This window comes from Corythoichthys intestinalis, chromosome 16 (genome assembly GCF_030265065.1).
Source record: "Corythoichthys intestinalis isolate RoL2023-P3 chromosome 16, ASM3026506v1, whole genome shotgun sequence".
Classification (NCBI taxonomy): domain Eukaryota; kingdom Metazoa; phylum Chordata; class Actinopteri; order Syngnathiformes; family Syngnathidae; genus Corythoichthys; species Corythoichthys intestinalis.
The window spans coordinates 37,299,631-37,324,347 of record NC_080410.1 but is presented as its reverse complement, the minus strand read 5'-3'; the positions used below and the strand labels follow the sequence as shown (position 1 = coordinate 37,324,347).

General features: G+C 41.3%; 1 protein-coding gene across 2 annotated transcripts in view; it reads left to right on the top strand.

Moving 5' to 3' along the window:
- Positions 1 to 24,717, top strand: part of baiap3 (BAI1 associated protein 3) — a 101,522-nt gene that overhangs the window by 21,300 nt on the left and 55,505 nt on the right. The window lies entirely within an intron of this gene.

Here is a 24,717-nt window from a genome sequence, read left to right as displayed (position 1 = left end):
CCACGGACCGGTGTGATTTGGGTCTTTTCTTCACGGACCGGTGTTCTGTCAAACCCCCTTATAAAATTTTGCTCCCAAAGCTTTTATGGCACATATTTTATGGCATTTTCATTTTCAATTGGACTCTCAATGTTATCCAGCGGTGCTAAAAAAAACTATTTACATCATAAACATATATGTGCAACATGAAAATGGCGTAAATTAATGCGTAACGACACGGCGAAGTCGTTAAGTGAGAGAGCTGCGAGCAGTTGTTGTGTGCAGTTAACATGGCAAACGTACGTTAATATTCCTTTCTTTAAAGAAAGTTTGTAGGGTGTACTTTGGAATCGCTGCATTCGCGGTCATTTTTAACGTAGCGGGCATGCCAAATTTGTCAGAACACCGGCAATGTGCGGCAGAAAAATACAGCATATATAAAATAACATTTGTTTTCAGCCCCATCGTGTTAAGTGCAGGGCAATTACAACTCAACCGCTGAATCAGTGGGAGGCCTGAACTTGTTTTGTTGAGACGAGATGGTCCCGAGATGGGAGAGTGAGAGAAGCTAGCTTCACAAAGATACGATGTTGGAAATTGTAGCACAGTTTTCAGTGCGCTCCTAGCGATGTCAGGATATTCCGAAATGACTTTATTCCAGAACCTCGGTAGAGTTGTTGTCTCAAATGTACGTTTAAGGTCGCTGTGATTTGTGATCACTACAAGCTGATATTCCTGTTGCACAGACATGCTCGAATCACTCGGTTTATTCACATACGGGTCACAAATCCACTCCTTCGCAGTTTGTGGGTCTTCAGTGATTGGGAAGTAGCATAGATTTTGTTTTCTTGGAGGTTGTAGGCTCATCTTCTGGCTCGTCAGGTGCCCTTTTCCCCGTAAAAAATCTGTCCAAAGACGTCTGTTTTTCAGTCATTCTAGTGTGGGGGCTATTTCCGGGAACAAATGTGATGCGCCCGCCCTACGTCATACATTATTATCGAGCGCACATAGATATACAAAAACAAGATGTACTGCTAACAGTCCAATCAATGCATTTCTATGACAACCTCCTATCCTGTTGTTGTATATCTAGAGTAGACAGGGATATTGGTGTGATAAGCGGCACAGGCCAAAGTCAATCGGCCAGAATGCAGTCGTCAATAAATTATGTATTATTTCTGTGCGGCCCGGTACCAAATGCGTTACGGACCGCTACCGGTCCACGGCCCGGTCGTTGGGGAAGCCTGCTATAAAACATTATAAACGGTATTAACCCTTCGTAGTGCACTCATTTAACTTATTGGCTGCCATTGACGGCGCTAGGCGTCCAATCATTTTGTATTGGGAGAGGCTGGCAGCGAACAATCGCGATCATTACACAAATTGAACACATCGGTAAGAGAGTTTGCCACATGCTCATGTTTATCACTCTCACACAAAGCCGTTGGTGTTCATTCTGGAGTTCTAGACTTGTCTCGCACTCACCAAAGAGCTGGCACACTATAACCATTCACTGTCAGGCTCCAATGATTTCGTAAATACCTTTCTTTGCTCTATATCACCTAACACCATGTGGTATCAAGGTCCAGTTAGCCTACTGTTTCGAAATGTATTGTTTGTATCGATGCAAAATCAATCAATATGTGGCTTTTGAGTTGTTCCTATGTATATAAATTCCCATAAACACAACATGTCAGTGGTGACTCACTGTAGTGCTGCAGAAACTAAATTTGTCACAAGACTCAGATCAAGCTGACTATTATGCATTATACGCACTAAATGTAAAAGGGCAAGCCACACTGAAACAGCTGATGTACAGTGAAGAAAATTTGTATGTGAACACCCTGCTATTTTGCATGTTCTCTTAATTAGATATCATGGAAGGGTCTGAAATTTTCATGGTAGATGCATGTCCACTGTGAGAGACAATCTAAAAAGAAAAATCCAGACATCAAAATGTATTTTTTTTTTTTTTTTAACGATTTATTTGTGTGATACAGCTGCAGATAAGTATCTGAACACCTGAGAAAACGAATGTTAATATTTGGTACAGTAGCCTTTGTTTGCAATTACAGAGGTAATACCTTTCCTGTAGTTTCACCAGGTTTGCACACACTGCAGGAGGGATCTTGGGCCACCCATCAGTCAGGTTTCAGGAGTGTCCCTGAGAAACACGGAGTTTGCGCTTCCGCAAAAGGTTTTTTATTGGGTTTAGGTATGAAGACCGGCTACACCATGCTAGAACCTTGTTATGTTTCTTACGGAGCCACTCCTTGGTTTTCCTGGCTGTGTACTTCGGGTCATTGTCATCTTGGAAGACCCAGACATGACCAATCTTCAATGCTCTGACTAAAGGAAGGATGTTGTTCCCCAAAATCTCACAATACAGGGCCCCAGTCATCCTCTCTTTAATACAGTGCACTCGTCATTTCCCATGCTCAGAAACCCCCACCCCCCCCAAAGCATGATGCTACCACCCCCATGCTTCACAGTAGGGATGGTGTTCTTGCGACAGTACTCATCATTTTTCTTCCCCCAAACACGGTTAGTGGAGTCATTCAATTTATTTGTATAGCCCTCAATCACAACAGAAGTCTCAAAGGGCTTTACAGAGGCAATATGATACACAATTAGAAATGAAGCAACAAAGATGAATAGATACAGTTCAAGTCCTGGGTATCCCCTATCCTTAAGACCCTCCATGCCGGCAAGGAAAATCTCCAAAAACTCCACAGTCAATTGGGAGAAAAATGAGAAACCTTGGGGAGTACCACAGTCAGGAGAGATCCACTCCCAGGACGGATAGACAGGAACCCCAGAACTGCTAATGGGAATTAGCAAGCGAAGTTATAGTCCGTAAAAATACAGTGGAGTAAAGGAGCAAGAAGAGGTCCCTCTAGTCAGATGAGATGGGGGTAGCAGTGAGGACGTCTATCCAGCCAGGGGTCCGGACAGTCAGGAGGCTGCAGCTGAAAAATAGCCTCTCCCCAGAGGGGAGGGGGGAAAGGGGACACCGGGTGACTAGTGATGAAGAGACTAGACAACTAGATATTAACATTGGAAAATAGAAATAAAGTAAGACAAGTGGTAGGTAGAGTAAGAAAAGGAGATAGAACTCAGCCCCCAGCATTATAGCTTCTAGTGCAGCTTAGACTAAACTGTGAGTCTACTCCGACTTCAACTAGCCTAACCATAAGCTTTGTCGAAAAGAAACGTTTTTCATCTGATCTTAAATGTGCAGACTGTCTCCGCTTCTTTAATACTAGCTGGAAGCTGATTCCATAAAACAGGGGCTTGGTGGCTAAAGGCTCTAGCTCCGACAGTACTTTTATAAACCCTGGGAACTACCAGTAGACCTGCATTCTGAGATCGGAGTGTTCTGTTGGGGCGGTATGGAACCAGAGCATCGGTGAGATAAGATGGCCCCAACCCATTAATGGTCTTAAATGTAAGAAGGAGTATTTTTTTGTATTATTATATTTGTAGTATTATTTTATGACTGAAGGAATTTAGTCCTCCCAGCCCAAACCCCACGGGGAGGCCGGCAACAGAACGGAAATGTGCTCCGCCACTCGACGCCCCCGAAGAGCCAGGCCAGGAGGAAGCCAAACTCCGCGCGTTCCTGTGTTAACCCTTTGCACACTGACTGCATGTTTCAAAAGCTTGAAGAACACTCGCCGAAAACAGGTTGACAATTTATTCGTCGACAATGGTAAAAAACAAGGCAAACACAGACGACGGAGGGACAATTCTGGATCCAAAACAAGGCTACATGTTTCCGAGCAGAAGAAATCTGTCTTATCTCAGTGTCCAGTCTTTTTGAAGTCTTTGCTGACGCGGGTCTTGTCGAAGGCGTTTCTGGGCGTTGCTTTTGGGCCGCCCCCGCTGTGGCCGGTTTTGGGCGGCTTAGGTTCGTGCGCGGATTGGGACGCCCGCTATCAACTTTGCTGCCCAGGCTGGTTGTACTTGTTTTAGGACAAAGCGCTTTGTCCTTGGAGTTTGCTGGGAGAGCAGATTACCCGAGTTGGTGCGTCACTCTTGTGATAAGACGGCATTGTGTATCTCTTCTATTTCTTCTCATTAAACTATGGTGTGCTATTTATTTTATATTAGTAGTGTAGTCCTACCGTAAATATGAAAATGATACTATTTCCTGATTAATTATATTACGTGTGTTAGACTAATGCAAACAGTTAGACGGTGCCTACGAAAACCTGTACCATATGTATGTGTTAGACTATATATGTGTTAGACTAATGCAGACAATTATATGGTGTGTGCGATGACGATATCGTTTCTCCTTCATGACCAACAAGTTCTATTTTACTCTCATCTGACCACAAAACCTGCTCCCATGACTCTTCTGCATCATCCAACTGGTCATTAGGCAAGCATAAGGCCTTGACATGTGCTGGTTTAAGCATGGGAACCTTCGGTGCCATGCATGATTTCAAACCATGACGTCTTAGTGTATTACTAGGGCTGTCAAACGATTAAAATTTTTAATCGATTTAATTACAGCTTAAAAATTAATCGTAATTAATCGCAATTCAAACCATCTATAAAATATGCCATATTTTTCTGTAAATTATTGTTGGAATGGAAAGATAAGACACAAGACGGATATATACATTCAACATACGATACATAAGTACTGTATTTGTTTATTATAACAATAAATCAACAAGATGGCATTAACATTATTAACATTCTTTTAAAGCGATCCATGGATAGAAAGACTTGTAGTTCTTAAAAGATAAATATTCGTACAAGTTGTAGAAATTTTATATTAAAACTCCTCTTAATGTTTTCGTTTTAATAAAATATGTAAAATTTTCAGTCAAAAAATAAACTAGTAGCCCGCCATTGTTGATATCAATAATTACACAGTGCTCATGGGTGCTGAAGCCCATAAAATCAGTCGCACCAAAGCGCCAGCAGAGGGCGACAAAACTCCAAAAAAACACAAGGATCAAGTGGCCATCAGAGGTGGGAATCTTTGGGCACCTAACGATTCGATCACGATTACGATTCAGAGACTCAGATTCGGTTATAAATCGATTATTGATGCCCCCCTCCCCCCATTTTTTTTTTATTTTTATTTTTTATGTTTTGTATATTTGTTCCAAAATTGTTCAAAAATCCTCTCAGGCTGAATAAACCAAACTACTATTTTAGTATCAAGTTACTGGTTAAAAACAGTACATAAAATACTCAAGTCCCCATTCTGTATCAGCAGCTTTAAACCACATTCAATTAATTTAATGTTGTGAATCAACCGTTAAAGTTGTTAAAATTGCGCCTGTTATTCCATAATTTCCCTCATGTCTACTTTCGACATGCGAAAGTTTTAAAACTGTTTCATCATTTAAAGATAGATTCAAGTCAAGATTTTGCCGATTTAGGGGTATTTTAGATAAAAAGTAATTAGGTTCTCTACAGCAGAGCCTTCTAGAGAAGTCTACTGCTTTAAGATGGCGCCTGTTTACTAGCGCGGGAAAGTCTGTAATTTCACATCTAGTCTAGATATATGTGATATCTACCATAGCCGTATGTTGCCGTATGTTTGGAGCAACTAGCAACTGGCCGCTGTTTGTAGCGGCTGACGGCCGCAGTCAGGTATTATTGTTTTTTGTTTTTTTTTTACCTAGCGGCATTAGCTGCACATGATATTTACTCTCGGTCCGTTCCTCATTGCGTCTCGAAGACCGCGCTGACTGCGTTTTATTTCCGCTTTACCTGGTATAATTCAATAATCGGAATTTGGGTGTTTGTGAATCGTTCTCGAATCTTCCACGGCCGAATCGCGAATAATCTAAGCATCGGAAATTTTGCACGCCTCTAGTGGACATTACACTGTGCTGTCATTTTAATCTGTTTGAGCAGGGCATATGCGTTAATTGTGTCAAATATTTTAACGTGATTAATTAAAAAAATTAATTACCGCCTGTTAACGCGATAATTTTGACAGCCCTATGTATTACCAACAGTAACCGTGGAAACGGTGGTCCCAGCTCTTCTCAGTTCATTGATCAACTCCTGTCGTGTAGTTCTGGGCTAATTCCTCACCTTTCTTAGGATCATTAAGACCCCACGAGGTGATATCCTACATTGGGCTCCAATCCAATTGAGGCTGACCGTCATGTTTAGCTTCTTCTATTTTCTAATGATTGCTCCAACCTTTTTCACCAAGCTGCTTGGCAATTGGTCCGTAGCGCTTTCCAGCCTTGTGGAGGCGAACAATTGTGTCTCTGGTGTCTTCGGACAGCTCTTTGGTTTTGACCATCTTACAAGTTTCAGTCTTACTGATTGTATGGGATGGACAGGTGTCTTTATGTTGCTATCGACCTCAAACAGGTGTGTCTGATTTAGGATAATACACGGAGTGGAGGTGGACTTTTAATAGGCGGACTAACAGGTCTTTCAGAGTCTGAATTCTCACTGATAGACAGGTGTTCAAATACTTATTAACAATAAATCGTAAAAAAAATCATGCATTGTGATTTCTGGATTTTTTTTTTTTTTTTAGATTATCTCTCTCACAGTGGACATGCACCTACGATGAAAATTTAGGACTCCATGATTTCTATGTGGGAGAACTTACAAAATAGCAGGGTGTTTAAATACTTATTTTCTTCACTGTATATTACATAATATCATAGTATTATTTTAAAGAACAAGGAAAACTAATGGTAAAAATATTTGCTACAATTATATCCTAGTGTTCTCTGTGGTCAAGAAAACAAACAAACACCCTCTGCCATTTGCAATAGCATGTATTTGTGAATATGTATTGTTTAATAGTATGTCCTACTTTGAAAGCTGTGCATTCTTAATTTTATGCAACGTGTTGCTGAATGCACTCGTTCGTCTTTGTCTTGCTTTTTGATTCAACACAAGTTTGCCATGTGCTTGTCTCGTAGCAACCAATCAAGCGACACAGGTGAAATCACCCCTCCCAAATCCCTCTTCCCATCACCATCTCAGCCTTGTTTTGAAGCCTCATCTGCAGCAAAAAAAAAGAAGCTAATAGTATGAACCTGGGGTTCCCATAGCAACCTAAACCCAGGCTTCGCTGCCTCGACGTGAACTTCCCATGTAATGACGCCAGTGTTTATTTTTAACACAGAAGATGACCTCGGGTGCTGCGTTGAACCTGTTTATCTCCTCGTGTATCACTCTGATGAGGTATTTTAATAAATGCATAATTCTATTGGCTCCGCCGGGATCCTTTTTTTTTGTTTTTTTTTTTTGTATCATTCCTTTATATAGTCTTCTGAACTGTCACTACGGTGCATGTCATTCCTCATTTCCCATATGGGCTCTCTGGTGTCAAAGCCCCCCCGCTGAGTCCCCGCCACACGCGTATGCTGGAGGCTCGTCATTAGAGACAGGCTGTTGATCTTTGTTAGCCATTCAAACCAATTTAAACATGTTTGTATCCTGTTTTTTAATGACAATGGTAGCTGGTCAGGTCCATCATTTGTATTGGAGAAATTTTTAGTTTTGTATCACTCTGTGAGTGCCTGTTTAGGGATGCGACAATCAGTCTCCAGTCCGCAGCGGTGGACTTCATGCTTTGCATTTCTGCTATGCTGGGATCTCATTAGCAGGTTTGCTTGCTTCGTGTCACTGCTTTTTAATCAGTGCCAGTGCAGAGGACCTCTACACTGGGGGAATGGACCTCCATGGAAAAGAGGAAACAGCCCACTAATGCTGTTTATGATTTATTGTTAAGTCCGTACTCATTTTGTTCGAGGTACTGTACATCGATGGCAAGAAGAAGTGTCTCCTGCCTTTTTCACCAGATATATAAATCAAACTATTTAAGGTCACTATACATCCTCTCCTTCCAAAAATACACCTCCCACTAGGGCTTGGTAATATGGGGAGAAAAATGGCTGTCATACATTTGTGAAAGCACAATTACAGTACACCAAATAAGTAGGACACTACAGCAAAAGACAGTTTTTACTGATGGGCCGCAAGGGACGTGGGTGGGGCAAGTGTATGCTTGGGCTGCTGCACACAGCTGAACTCTCGCACCGTGTTCAGAGTTTGACGAAAGGGAAGCAACATTTTTTTGGGGGTGGAAAAATGACGTGTTCCAATATTTGAATGGGCCCACGAGCAACTTATGCAGGAAATCTTGCAAGCCCAAAAAGGTTCACAAGCCTTCTAAACACAATTTTGATCTTGTTTTGACTTATCAAGCATCGGCACTTAATTTGCGGCCATATCCAACATGTTTGGACTTTTAGTCAGGCATTAACGATATATATACAGTGGGGCAAATAAGTATTTAGTCAACCACCAATTGTGCAAGTTCTCCTAGTTGAAAAGATTAGAGAGGCCTGTAATTGTCAACATGGGTAAACCTCAACCATGAGAGACAGAATATGGAGAAAAAAACCCGAAAATCCCATTGTTTGATTTTTAAAGAATTTATTTTCAAATTAGAGTGGAAAATAAGTATTTGGTCACCTACAAACAAGCAAGATTTCTTCTAACGAGGCTCCACTCGTTACCTGTATTAATGGCACCTGTTTTAACTCATTATCAGTATAGAAGACACCTGTCCACACCCTCAGTCAGTCACACTCCAAACTACACTATGACCAAGACCAAAGAGCTGTCGAAGGACACCAGAGACAAAATTGTAGACCAGCACCAGGGTGGGAAGACTGAATCCTCAATAGGTAAAACTCTTGGTGTAAAGAAATCAACTGTGGGAGCAATTATTAGAAAATGGAAGACATACAAGACCACTGATAATCTCCCTCGATCTGGGGCTCCATGCAAGATGGCGTCAAAATGATAACAAGAACGCTGAGCAAAAATCCCAGAACCACACCGGGGGGACCTAGTGAATGACCTAGAGAGAGCTGGGACCACAGTAACAAAGGCTACTATCAGGAACACAATGCGCCGCCAGGGACTCAAATCCTGCATTGCCTGACGTGTCCCCCTGCTAAAGCCAGTGCACGTCCAGGCCCGTCTGCGGTTCGCTAGAGAGCATTTGGGTGATCCAGAAGAGGACTGGGAGAATGTGTTATGGTCAGATGAAACCAATATAGAACTTTTTGGTAGAAACACAGGTTCTCATGTTTGGAGGAGAAAGAATACTGAATTGCATCCGAAGAACACCATACCCACTGTGAAGCATGCGGGTGGAAATATCATGCTTTGGGGCTGTTTTTCTGCAAAGGGACCAGGACGACAGATCTGTGTAAAAGAAAATCTCCTTCCATCAGCAAGGGCATTGAAGATGAGACGTGGCTGGGTCTTTCAGCATGACAATGATCCCAGACATACAGCCAGGGCAACAAAGGAGTGGTTTCGTAAGAAGCATTTCAATGTCCTGGAGTGGCCTAGCCAGTCTTCAAATCTCAACCCCATAGAAAATCTGTGGAGGGAGTTGAAAGTCCGTGTTGTCCAACGACAGCCCAAAACATCACTGCTCTGAAGGAGATCTGCATAGAGGAATGGGCCAAAATACCAGCAACAGTGTGTGAAAAGCTTGTGAAGAGTTACGGAAAACGTTTGGCCTCCGTTATTGCCAACAAAGGGCACATAACATAAGTATTGAGATGAAGTTTTGGTATTGACTAAATACTTATTTTCCACTCTGATTTGAAAATAAATTCATTAAAAATCAAACAATGTGATTTTTTTTTTTTCCATATTCTGTCTCTCATGGTTGAGATTTAACCATGCTGACAATTGCATGCCTCTCTAATATTTTCAAGTGGGAGAACTTGCACAGTTAGTGGTTGACTAAATACTTATTTGCCCCACTGTATGTTTAAAAAAATAAAATAAAATAAAATAAAATATATATATATATATATATATATATATATATATATATATATTGCATAGATTTTGAAAAGCCATAGCAATAGGTGAAAATCAACAAAAATCCCTCATCAACAGCACTAAATCGTTTCTTAGCAATAGATGTCTATCATTGTCAATGGCACAGAAAGCTTTGAAAAGTTCTGCTCATGTCTATTTAACAGCTTTTGAATGCATTTCAAGTGTAGGCACTGAACTAAAGTCCAGTTACGAAAAACATACTCTTTGTGCTTTTACTCAATACTCATGAGAGCACATTGAGCCAACGCATTTGCTATTTGGCGCTCAAGCAACCATTCTTCAAGCCGACATTACTGCTCCCTGTCAAAGGAGAACACTGTATTCTTTTGCATTCATATTGAGAAATCAAAAAAAACTAAATGAGTGGCGCATTAACAGAAATTAATTTGTCAAAATAAGGAATGTAGTAGCACAGAAGCTCTGCTACAACACTGAACAAAGGCGAACAACATGTACCCTAATGTTGCATACATCCAGAAGAGATTTCCCTTGATAATGCTATTCAGAGATGGAGTCTTAATTGACCCATCTGATCTCACGTGTGGTGGCATGTCAAGGCGAGGGCGAGAAAAGGTGGAACTAAATCCTATTATTAATCTATTTCTGTTGGATTTTTTTTTTTTGTCAAGAGCCACTGAATCAAGCGGTATTTCTTCTACGTGAGCACTTTCCATCGGTGAAAGCTTCCTGCCTAATCAATTGTGTAATTAGAGCACATTAGTGTAGAAATGAGTGAGGGTAGGGTGTTAGTCCTTGTCATGCACATCTTCCGGCAATGACAAAAGCTGCAGAGTTGATACAACGCTAGTGACAAGCGTATGACAATCGGATTTCTTTAACAAAAAAAAAAAGCATGGTGTTTGAACGGAAGGCATCACATGGTCTTTCATGCCGTCGCCGACAGTGATGCGTGCACGAGTAATTGCTGAGTTTGTGCTGCCACATTATGTTGAAGTTTGAAAACGAGCGGCTTCCTGTCACTTCCACTTTTTCAATAAGATTTGTTCATGTTTGCTTCCCATCTCCTCGCCAGCCCAGACGGGCGAAAACGTAATTGAAGCGTCCAAATAAATTCAGAAAAATACATTGGAATCAAAACAACATAAGAACCTGTTTCCTAGCAACATCAATCCACTTTATTTATTCCGGTGACGTGGGCAATACTGATTGTCAAGTGTGTTGTGTTTATTTCATTGTATCAGATGAGGCATTATCTTTTTTAAAGTACTTTAAAAAAAAAAACAAAAAAAAAACATCTTGTTCTGAAACTTGGGAACAAAAGATCCACAATGTTTTGCTAAATCCCTCCGGCAGCAAGACTGACAGAAGACTGAACAGATTTGTGCTCACTACAATACTCACGACAATTAAGAACGGATGTGGAGGGATTTGAAGGTCTCAGAGCACAAGAATCATGATGGAGTGGAGCTTATATGTATTGTATGCAAAAAACCAAAACCCCACAAAAACTAATACCATTATAACAATTCTTTGGTCAAACTCACTCATTATAGCTACACTCCGACAAACCATATTCCATCCTTAGGAGTATTCAGGGTTCCCGTGGGTCATTAAAAATTACTAAAATGTCTTCAATTTAAAATCCAGAGACTCAAGGTCTGAAATTTTAAATTTAATGGAAAATTGCGGTCGATATCAATTTCAAGACAATACGTTCAATGCATGGGAACTCATTGTAGCCTGCCATAAAACTTCTAATGGTGTGTATTTGTTTTATTAATGGCCTCTAAATACGTGAGTTTGGGATTAATAGTGCATATCTGTTCTACAGTACGTTGTCCGCAACATCGGCGTACATCGGAGACTTAAGTTGTGGCTATGGTGAAATTGACCTTGGTCAAAATAACAGTGCCCGGTGCAAAGTAGGACAATAAACAATGTCAATAAATCGAAAAGGTGATATACAGTGGGGTAAATAAGTATTTAGTCAACCACCAATTGTGCAAGTTCTCCTACTTGAAAAGATTAGAGAGGCCTGTAATTGTCAACATGGGTAAACCTCAACCATGAGCAACAGAATGTGGGGAAAAAAAACAGAAAATCACATTGTTTGATTTTTAAAGAATTTATTTCCAAATTGAGTGGAAAATAAGTATTTGGTCACCTACAAACAAGCAAGATTTTTGCTGTCAAAGAGATCTAACGATGTCTAACGAGGCTCCACTCGTTACCTGTATTAATGGCACCTGTTTTAACTCATTATCGGTATAAAAGACACCTGTCCACAATCTCAGTCAGTCACACTCCAAACTCCACTGTGGCCAAGACCAAAGAGCTGTCGAAGGTCACCATAGACAAAATTGTAGACCTGCACCAGGCTGGGAAGACTGAATCTGCAATAGGTAAAACGTTTGGTGTAAAGAAATCAACTGTGGGAGCAGTTATTAGAAAATGGAAGACATGGAAGACATACAAGACCACTGATAATCTCCCTCGATCTGGGGCTCCATGCAAGATTTCACCCCGTGGCGTCAAAAGGATAACAAGAACGGTGAGCAAAAATTCCAGAACCACACGGGGGGACCTAGTGAATGACCTACAGAGAGCTGGGACCACAGTAACAAAGGCTACTATCAGTAACACAATGCGCTGCCAGGGACTCAAATCCTGCACTGCCAGACGTGTCCCCCTGCTGAAACCAGTACACGTCCAGGCCCGGCAGTTCACTAGAGAGCATTTGGATGATCCAGAAGAGGACTGGGAGAATGTGTTATGGTCAGATGAAACCAAAATAAAACTTTTTGGTATGTACATGGTATGGCATGTATAAAGAGATTTTGAGTGAAAATCTCCTTCCATTAGCAAGGGCATTGAAGATGAGATGGGGCTGGGTCTTTCAACATGACAATGATCCCAAACACACAGCCAGGGCAACAAAGGAGTGGCTTCGTAAGAGGCATTTCAAGGTCCTGGAGTGGCCTAGCCAGTCTCCAGATCTCAACCCTATAGAAAATCTGTGGAGGGAGTTGAAAGTCCATGTTGCCCAACAACAGCCCTAAAACATCACTGCTCTAGAGGAGATCTGCATGGAGGAATTGGCCAAAATACCAGCAACAGTGTGTGAAAAGCTTGTGAAGAGTTACAGAAAACGTTTGGCCTCCGTTATTGCCAACAAAGGGTACATAACAAAGTATTGAGATGAACTTTTGGTATTGACCAAATACTTATTTTCCACCATGATTTGCAAATAAATGTTTCAAAAATCAAACACTGTGATTTTCTGTTTTTTTTTTCCACATTCTGTCTCTCATGTTTGAGGTTTACCCATGTTGACAATTACAGGCCTCTCTAATATTTTCAAGTGGGAGAACTTCCACAATTAGTGGTTGACTAAATACTTATTTGCCCCACTGTATCGTGGTACTTTATAGCTCAAAAGGTTATCGATATGTTCCCACCAAGAATGGATGTACAGTTTTAAAAATGTGTCACTGTTTATACAAAATGAGTTGCCGGCAAAATCTTTAATTGGAATAGTGTCTACATAAGCTCGTCGGCTTCCACTAATTGTGCTCGACATCCAATTCATTTTGACTGGATTGGATGTCTAGCTACGTCAATGGCACTGAAACTAGAACATTCAAAGCCAGTCTTTTGTGGGCATTTACAGGTCACTCCCTGTTCATTTTAGGGCATTAAAAGGTTACTTCCTGTTGAGGTAATTATCGAGGTTTGATTGATTAAATATTTGCTTGATTGATTGATTATTTGCTTGTGCTCATATATACCATAAATAATACATATTGCCATATTTTTCTTACTAATATAACCAGTAAATGATTATTGCTTGCTATACCAGGTTGTAGTATAATGCTTAAGTGTTACAAAGAGTAAAAGAGGGTCGGGATGACAACTGCCTTGCTTCATGGCCGCATCATTGCGTAACTAGACCTTCCGAGACATCTTCAGCACCTGGCGTCTGGACTTTCGTCTAGACCTTCGAGGACAATTTTTCATCCGAGGACATCTTCCATGGCCGCAGCGTTGCATAACTGAAGTGTCTGGGTCATTTTGACTGTTTACATGATTGTTTACATGAGCCCTTGCTTACACACGTGTACTTACTTAGTTCCACCTACATGCACACACATATCCAATCAAAATCACATGGGTGTCTCCAGCTTGCTTCCCCCCTCTCTCAGGGCGGCGCCCATTTTTAGGACAAACCCCTAAAAAAATACCAAGGAGGATTTTTTTTCTTTAGATCAATTTTGGTGACTGTCACTAGTCACTCTTTTGCTCTCCTTGGCCAAGAAAACTGAGTGTCTTCTCTCCTTATTTTTGGGTAATTTTACAATGTCTACCTAAGGATCTATTTTTGAACTTGACACTTCCTGTTGTTTTTTTGAAACATTTCCTATTCATTCGGGGACATTCTTGAGTTACATCCTTTTCAGTAACCCAAAATCAACACGAAGTGACCTGTAAATGTCCCAAAATCAACAGGGAGTGATCCGTAAATGCCTCAAAAGGAAAAGAAAGTGACCAAAAATCAATAGGAAATGTTGTGAAATGCACTAAAATGAACTCATTGCCTGGCATTGGTTGCCACTGACAGCCATAGATGTCCTATTTCAAACGGAATTGATATCTACTAGTGATAAACTCATTCCAATTCACAGCAGAAGGATGAAAATACAGGTCGTGCCCGGGTTACGACCTACTCGACTTAAACGAGTTTGACTTTACGACGCAGGAGTCTCGTCCTCCAGTCGTTTTTTTGTTGTTTGATGTGCATTAACAGTATCTTATTGTGCCTCACAGTATCCTATTTTATACTTTACTTTATTCATATGACATGTTCTGTCCTTACTAAATGTGAAGTCGTTCAGCTTTACTTACAGCAAACAAGGCAATTGTGCTTTTTGAAGCTTTTCACTTTCTTTACTTTTGACAATTTGTAAAGCTGTAACTCACATATTTACGCAGATTATGTTTAAAACGACACAACTAACACGAAACAATTGGTATCCAAATGTCCATCTAGTCTGTTCAATATGTAAATTTAGTAGATTGAATTACCCTAATTTTCCTAACAAAAGTTCGCTAGCTTAAATGCTACGAATGCTAACGTATGTACAATTCTCATGGCAAATCACTACACATAACTCCACAAACTGAAGCTGTAAACTTAATTACAAATGCATACACAAACATATATTAGCTGAAACAACTTACAGTCCTATGTGGGCTAAACCAGAGCGCAGCTAGCCTTTATCCATGTCAGATGTCTGAGTCTGCTTCTCAGTCACACAAGGCAACAGTTCAGCCAGATCCAACGCTGTCACCAGAGGGCAGTTTATCCTCCATCATTAAACAAAATACAATATGTTTGGACTTTTTGGTTAGTTACTTTGAGATTTACTTAAAGGGTTGCGGCAACGCTTAAAGGGTGACCAAACGTCCTCTTTTGCCCGGACAAGTCCTCTTATAATGTGCTCTCCGGAGCGTCCGGGCGGGTCTCATAAATTCATGAAAATGTCCGTTTGCCCGGACAAGTCCTCTTATAATGTGCTCTCCGGAGCGTCCGGGCGGGTCTCATAAATTCATGAAAATGTCCGTTTTTTCTGATTTTCACGGGACCAATTTGAAGAGAATCCCTCCGGCCGCTATGGGGCAGCGCCTGCCTGCGTTGACGTGGCTCCTACTAGTAGGGGCGGGAAAGGGAGTAAATCTTCTTGTTTTTTGTTGGCAGTTTACCCTTTGTTTCATGGGGAGTTACCACCATCTACTGACGGTTGACGGTTTGGCGAGAGATAGACTACATTAAGGAGTTTTAAGACTTGGCTCCATACACCTTTCTGTAAATTTATCTCCTGTTAATGTCGATCACGTGTCTTCTGTTGAATATTGGGTTATATGTGTACACAGAGATGCAGTATATTGTATGAGTCTTGTAATTGTTCTGTGTTCGTTTATTTGGTTGAATGTTAGTATTCTAATTTTACAATTAATATGTCTATAATGACAACTGTTGACTTCTGTCGGGGATTTGTACTGGCGTAATCTGTGAAATCCCGTTTGGTGTCGCATCGTTGCTCTGCCGATGATTGTAAACTTTTATAGCAAAGTTTGATTTTGCCTCGGCTCCCGGTACTCGCTAATAGGGTAGCTATCAGTGAGCTCAGCCGCACTAGGCATTATGGGCAATGTAGTTTTGAAGAGCTGCATTTGGAAACATGCCGGTTGAATAGCTTGTCAGTTTATTTCGGTTATTTATTGTGTACAATCTAGAACATTGAAAGAGAATAAAAATTGAGTAGGAATAACAATTTGTCAATGACAATTGTTGTGATAGTAATTTATAAAAATGTTGAGTTGGCAAATAGCCTACCGTGGGTGTGCATTGACTGGACTACATTTCCATGGATATGCATTATACTAGTATTTTTTTTATTTTTCATTTTTTATCATTATCCGTTTTTTTTTTAAATATTTAAACATTTCCATATACTATATAATATATACTATATGGCAGTAGGCTTTTTTTAATAAAACTGAATTTTTCTATCCAGACGGAGGAGGCACACTTTAAATACATATATAAAAGAGATATAGGCATCTTTGAGTGAACTTCTAGTAAAATTCAAGTATCTCGAGGCAGGGCAGAGTGTCCTCTTTTTTGGAAATCAAAATATGGTCACCCTAGGTTAAAGGGAAATTCGGGTTGCGTCGCCAGCGTACAAACAGAACTCGTTCGTAACCTGGGGTCTACCCGTAGCTTTTTTTTGTTTGTTTGTTTGTTTATTAGTTGTTTTGTAGAATATCCTAGAATGATTTCCTGCCATGTATCCATAACTGTTGTACTGCCATATCGCAAGCAAATCATATTGTATCGTGAGGTACGCAGAGGTTCCTACCGCTAGTGCAAAGTCTGCAAACAGACTTTTTCGTGAGGGGCAATGGGTGTCAAGGCCATTGAGTTTCACATGACGGTAGAAAAACACCAGTTACAGTAAAATGAAATTAAGTTTTTTTTCTTTATCAGAAATTGTTGCAACATGTTTTGGTCTTAAAGAGCATACGACAGGAGAAAAAAGTATTAAATAGCATTATTATGTGAAGAATCATATTTTGAGACGATTCGACTATATACAACAATTTAGCAAAGTGCAGATGACGAGAAATTAGTCTTTTAATCTGCCGGTTAGCCACGCCTACCATTATAGGGCTCGAGCGTCCCCAACAGGTGGAGGACGTCAGCGGGAGACTGGGCTCATCGGTTTTACTATTAAGCCCATTGAGGGGAATTATTCACAACGAGATAAACGCGACGAAGAGAGCCGCAAAATGTAATTGTTTCAGTCTCTCTACTCCAATATTATTACAGGATATTCTTTTTATCCAAGTATTTTTCCCCAATTGCTAAATAAATGGCTTGAGAAGGACCACTCAGCCCTTCGAGGGGGAAAAAGGAACGAAGAGAGCTGCAAAATGTAATTGTTTCTGTCTCTTTACTTCAATATTTTTACAGGATATTCTTTTTATCCAAGTATTTTCCGCAATTGCTAAATAAATGGCATGGTCATGACAAATAACAGTCTTGTGCTAAATGGAATATGAAATAATAAAAATGCACTCATTCAGGACGACATGGCAAAATTACTCCATTATGGTCAAAACTGTCGACTTCACCTTTACTGTCGCACCTCCCGAACGATATTTTATGACACCTAAATCGGACATATGTCATTTCCCTTCCCCGGCTTTGGAGAATGTAAACAAACCAAGAGACGTGACAGCTAGCCAACATGCTAACCCGAACCGAGTGATGTTTCAAAGTCTTCGAAGCGGAAAATCACACATAACTAGACCGGATTATTTGACATGACGACTTGGTTGTCGATTGTCTTTGCGGATCGGCAAACCGCCCGGCGGAGAGAAATTTACAGCTCGCCCGGAGGAGGGCGGCTGCAGTTGTTGTGCAGTTAATGTGCATTAGGAGAGCTTTTTACATGCCTATCAATGATCAAACGTAAGTAGTCCTTTATTTAAAGAAAGTTTGTAGTGTTTACTTTGTAATCGCTGTATTCGTATTTGACATAATACAAAACAAGATGTTTACTCACTTCCTCGTAAGTCCAATGGTCCCACAGTAGTAGGGCTTGTTTTGGCCAATATCCACGGTGAATGGGAACCTTTTGAAACTCCAAAAAGGCGCACATGCCTCTCCCTCATACAGCAAGATTTTTCTGCAGCCGTTTGGCTGGCGTGATGCGAAAAATAAACGTATTAATCCGCAAAATCAGCTGAATCCTTAGTCCTCATACACAACAGTACGGCTGTATAGTGAAGAGGACGCCTTCATCCGTACACGTCACAGCGCCCTCCTCCTCAATGCAAGACCGAAGCCGGAAGTCACTCATTTTCATGGCGCGGGATTCAAAAAACTAAAATATAGCGATCGCTTCCACACACATCCAAGCGGTCCATATCATTCAGTAGCATAAAATAACGCGTGTATTATGAAATAAACATGCTTTTTCGTGTCACATGCACTTTAAATGACATTTTTAAGGTCTTAAAAATGTCTTAACAAGCATTAAATTTGACATATGAAATGGTGCTGACTGACCAATCCATTTTAACTCGGACTTCCTATTTCAAATGGGTTGGACTTCTACTAGTGACGAACTAATTTAAAGTCAAAGCAGAAGGATGAAAAGAGCCACATGATGGGATGTCTATCATTGCCAATGGCACTGAAAGAGTTAGACTTAACTTGGTTGATCAACCCAACATGTCCAGCTATTTTTTCTACCCAAGATGTGGGAGCTCAACCAGCTCTCTGCATGGCTGCCATTAGTCTTCATCAATACCTCAGGGTTTGCCATCTGCTCCCCCCGCCATGGCGTGAGTCAGCGGGTGGCGCCAAGGATGGGCTGCCACACGCCCGCTGTGATGCGATGACGCCAATAAAAGCGTGACGGGGGCCTCACATGGATTGGCTCCACTGAGCATAATATGACGATGGAATGGGAAACGTGTGGGTGGCCAGGGATTCGGGAAAAGGCTGATCCCCACAGCTATACCGCTGCTCACATCAGAGGTGATTTCCATCCAGTTCAGCGGGGGGTGGAAAGGTTCCCGGTGAGAGATATTTGGAAAGGGTTTGTTTGTGAGATTCCAAAGGTGTTGGAGCCTGCTAGGCCATGCAATTTCCATTGTTCCTACTTATCAGATTTAAACTGAGCAAAACGGCAAAACTGGAGAGTCGAGTTCATTACGCCATCAGTCATAATACAACTTACCGCGTACGTTAAAGTGGTTCTCAAAGTGTGGTATAAGTGCCACCCGTGTTTCTTGGGCTTCCTCTAGTGCAGGGGTCAGCAACCCAAAAGGTTGAAAGAGCCATATTGGAGCAAAAAAATAAAATAAAATAAATGTCTGGAGCCGCAAAATATTTAAAAGCCTTATATACAACTAGGCCTGTTGCGATAACAAATTTTAGTGTGTGATAATTTATCTAATAAATTATTGTGATATGCGATATTATTGCGCCCCCCCAATTTTTTTTAAAACCAATTTACAATAACACAGTGAGAATACAGTATATATTAATAGATCAAGTACACCCATTTAAACGCGATAAATATTTACTCTTAAATTCAAAAATACTTTTTAAGAAATCACAACTAAAAACAATAGACCATGCCTCTTAAGTAAAAGACAACAATATTAATACCGCACAGAAACACAGAATTAATAAAATGTGTTTTTCGAGAAAAAAAGATAAAATTGCACTTAATAATTTAAGCGTTTAGGCAAATGAAAACTTTTCCCCTCATAGCTTCTGCTATGGTGTTCAATAAGAATGCAACGATACAGTTAAGTCACGGTTCGGTACGATTTTCGATATGGGGGACATGATTTTCGATCAGATTCAATACATTTAATGCTCTGAAAAAAAAAAAAAAAAAACAATTGTATTTTTTGTGGGTTTTTTGCTAACAAGCAAAAATTAAATTGCCATTATATTAACATGCATTTTAGTGCATAATATTTATGTGCTTACTTCTTACTGATCTGAAGAAATTTTGTATAAAAGTGCTGAGAACAATCTTTACTGTTTGAAAGTGAGGCGGGGCACACTGTTGATTGCTACAGCTCTCTTAGCAGCTAGGTTTACTACATGAGCAAGACATCCTATTTATGGTCCGAATCCATCTGTGTCATGTACTGAATTAACAATATTTGCAGCATTATCTATAGTCACTGGTATGGATAGATTTGGCCTTCTTAAATTCCATTCAGTCATGGTGGTTTATAATCCATCGATGTAATATATGGACTACATGTCCCATAATCACTCTGGGCTCATGTAGCCAATGGCACGGGACGTAGCACATCTAGTTTGCTATTTCATTATGTCTAGTGTGTGCAGGCATAAAAAAGTTAGCAAACGCCACAGAAGCCACGTCTGCTCATTACTGCACAACACCAGCATATGACATTTGACTTTCATAAACAGGACTAGTTTGAAGCACAGCGCTCTTAATTTGCCACTCAATGTTCATCATGTCAGCTGTCCATTGTCAAAGCGAGGTTGTTCGTAGCAGCCAAGTCAGTAACAATGTTTTGGCGGATTTGGTTGTAAATCTCCGGTGTTGTGCCGAAAAATAGCCGCCCCGCGTGAAAGGCCACCCCTGACGGGAGCGCCCACATTTCAACAACACCAGCATGCCGGAGATGGTCCGCAGTCAATCCGGAGCACTGACGCGGCCGGTATACGTTGAACAATAGGATATAATGGGAACGATTGGATCCGGCGCTATTTTTTGCCGGACCTGGAACGAAAATGCATTTTGCGTAGTTGGTAACAAGGTATCCGAAATTTTAACAGCACGTCTGCCGCGCGCACGCACGTGCACGCGAGGCGATAAATCGCAGCAGAAAAATTACCACCTTCATTTTTATTTATCGTGCGATAAATGGAATTAATGCATATTGCGACAGGCTTATATACAACCCCTAGCAAAAAGTATGGAATCACCAGTCTCAGACGAGCACTCACTCAGACATTTTATCATGTAGAACAAACTCGGATAAAAAGCTTGATAAAATAATTAGTTCAAAAGTGCAACTCTATATGAAATCACTCCATTTTGAGGAAAAAAATATGGAATCATGAGAAACAAATAACAACCAAAACACATCTGTAGTATTTAGTAGCACCACCTCTGGCTTTTATGACAGTTTGCAGTCTCTGAGGCATGGACTTGATAAGCATTTTTCATCAATTTGGTGCCAACTCTCTTTGATTGTAGTTGCCAGATCATCCTTGTGGGTCGGAGCCTTGCTGTGTACCATTTTCTTCAATTTCCACCACAGGTTTTCAATATGGTTGAGATCTGGGCTATTTGCAGGATATAACGTTGACTGGACGAGTCTTTCTCTAAGGAATGATTTAACAGTTTCAGCTCAGTGACATGATGCATTGTCATCTTGGAAAATGACAAACATATTTTCAATTGAAGGGATAAGAAAGCTGTCTAAAATTTCTATGTAAACTTGTGCATTTATTGAAGACTTAACCACAGCCATCTCCTCAGTGCCTTTGCCTGACATGCAGCCCCATATCATCAAGGACTGAGGGAATGTTGATGTTTTCTTCAGGCAGTCATCTTTGTAAATCTCACTTGAACAGCACCAAACCAAAGTTCCAGCATCATCACCTTGTCACGAGTCAAGAATCTGCATTGGATTCCATATATATTTCCCTGCACTTTCTCTATAAAAGTAACATTTACTGGCCACCACAATGTTTTTTTAATTAATTTCTTTTAGTGTTTCTGAATGCTAAAGGGTTGCATTTTTTTTTTTTTTTTTTTTAACCTGTCCTGTTCAGCTGTTTGACACAAAGAATGGAAGTCTAAGTGCCCGGTTAGTCTGAACAGTTTTAATGTTTCACATTGAGAGTCTGACATACTCCCATTGTGATCATTCAAAATACCTTTTTATTATGACAAAGCAGCGAACAGGAAGGGATTATGGGGGGACAGAAGAAAAGAAACACAAGAGAAGGAAGAAAAGAAGCATACACAAACAACAACAAGAAATACATTGAACGTCTAGACTAATTACTAATATGCTGGTGCCATCGTCAGCGAGATGTATTTCCGGTTTACACCATGTGGGGGCCTATTGGCCAGTGAAAGAGGGGGACGGGGGTGGGGGTGTCTATAAGCAAAGTTATTGAAAGGGGTAGAGTGTACACAAATCAGTTCTGTGATCTAGAACCCAGTAATCGTGTGAATCTCTTATGAATGTAAGCCCGTTGGCGACCAACCCTACGCCGCCCCATCGCCAATCCCGGCACCAGGTCCCCCGGCCCGAGCATGCCCTACCACATCCAGCAACACGCAAGCCCCACCGGGCGCGCGACAGCCACGCAGACGGGCGGAGAAGCCGCGCGGGCGCCAACCCAGGGTCACGGCCCCCACCCAGCCAGCCCGGGGAGGGAGGGCAGGTGGGGGGGTCAATCGCAGCCCATCCCTCCTCCCACAGCCCAGCAAAGGAGCCATCACCCCCCCCCCCCCCCCCACACACACACACACCCGGGATCCAGGGTGGTCCCCCGGGCCACCCGCGCACCCATCAAACGGCCTTCAGGGATGGCAGGAGGGGACGCACCACCAACCCCACGTCCACCCACACCCGGGCCACGAGCCACAGCCGCAGCCCCCTCAACCGGCACGGCACACCATGGGACCCTCAGCGGCCCACCAAGACCAAGGCAGGGCAGGGTCCCCCGCCGGTGCAGGCAACACCCCGCTGATACACCGGCGCCCAGCCAGCAACCCGCGACGGAGCGCAGGGTGGATGTCCAGTCAGAGAAGAGAGGGGAAGGTGGAGGCAGGAGAACGCCAAGGAACTGCACTGGATTCCATATATATTTCCCTGCACTTTCTCTATAAAAGTAACATTTACTGACCAACACAATGTTTTTTCAATTAATTTCTTTTAGTGTTTCTGAATGCTAAAGGGTTGCACTTTTGAACTAATTCATTATTTTTTCAAGCTTTTTATCTGAGTTTGTTCTACATGATAAAATGTCTGAGTGAGTGCTCGTCCAAGACTGGTGGAAGGCAACACATGCTGTACTAGTACGTATCTATCTTAGGTATCTATATTTGCCAGCTATCAAAATGACTAAGTTGGCTACCAATACATAATGAACCTTCATAATCACCGTATTTTCTGCACTATAAGTCGCATCGGAAATCCTTCAATGTTCTCAAAAGCTGACAGTGCGCCTTATAATCCGATGTGCCTTATACAGTTGTGGTCAAAAGTTTACATACACTTGTGAAGAACATAATGTCATGGCTCTTTTGAGTTTCCAGTTATTTCTACAACTCTGATTTTTCTCTGATAGAGTGATTGGAACAGATACTTCTTTGTCACAAAAAAAACATTCATGAAGTTTGGTTCTTTTATGACTTTATTATGGGTGAACAGAAAAAAGTGATCAAATCTGCTGGGTCAAAAATATACATACAGCAGCGCTAATATTTGGTAACATGTCCCTTGGCCATTTTCACTTCAATTAGGCGCTTTTGGTAGCCATCCACAAGCTTCTGGCAAGCTTCTGGTTGAATCTTTGACCACTCCTCTTGACAGAATTGGTGCAGTTCAGTTAAATTTGATAGCTTTCTGACATGGACTTGTTTCTTCAGCATTGTCCACAAGTTCTCAATGGGGTTTAAGTCAGGACTTTGGGAAGGCCATTCGAAAACCTTAATTCTAGCCTGATTTAGCCATTCCATTACCACTTTTGATGTGTGTTTGGGGTCATTGTCCTGTCGGAACACCCAACTGCGCCCAAGACCCAATCTTCGGGCTGATGACGTTAGGTTATCTTGAAGAATTTGAAGGTAATCCTCCTTCTTCATGATCCCATTTACTCTCTGTAAAGCACCAGTTCCATTGGCAGCAAAACAGCCCCACAGCATAATACTACCACTACCGTGCTTGACGGTAGGCATGGTGTACTTGGGGTTAAAGGCCTCACCTTTTCTCCTCCTAACATATTACTGGGCATTGTGGCCAAACAGCTCGATTTTTGTTTCGTCTAACCACAGAACTTTCCTCCAGAAGGTCTTATCTTTGTCCATGTGATCAGCAGCAAACTTCAGTCGAGCCTTAAGATGCCGCTTTTGGAGCAAGGGCTTCCTTCTTGCACGGCAGCCTCTTAGTCCATGGAGATGCAAAACACGCTTGACTGTGGACACTGACACCTGTGTTCCAGCAGCTTCTAATTCTTGGCAGATCTGCTTTTTGGTGTTTCTCGGTTGAATCTTCACCCTCCTGACCAATTTTCTCTCAGCAGCAGGTGATAGCTTGTGTTTTCTTCCTGATCGTGGCAGTGACAAAACAGTGCCATGCACTTTATACTTACAAACAATTGTTTGCACTGTTGCTCTTGGGACCTGCAGCTGCTTTGAAATGGCTCCAAGTGACTTTCCTGACTTGTTCAAGTCAATGATTGTTCAAGTCAATAATCACTCACAAGAAATTGCTAATTCGTGTTGCTGTATGTATATTTTTCACCTAGCAGATTTAATCACTTTTTCTGTTAACCCATAATAAAGTCATAAAAGAACCAAACTTTATGAATGTTTTATGTGACAATGAAGTATCTGTTTCAATCACTCTATCGGAGAAAAATCAGAGTTGTAGAAATAACTGGAAACTCAAGAGAGCCATGACATTATGTTCTTCACAAGTGTATGTAAACTTTTGACCACAACTGTATATGGATCAATATTGGTTAATCATGGCATGACATTCCATTTAGCTCAGCTCCATCTTGTGGATGCATAACGCAACGCCAAC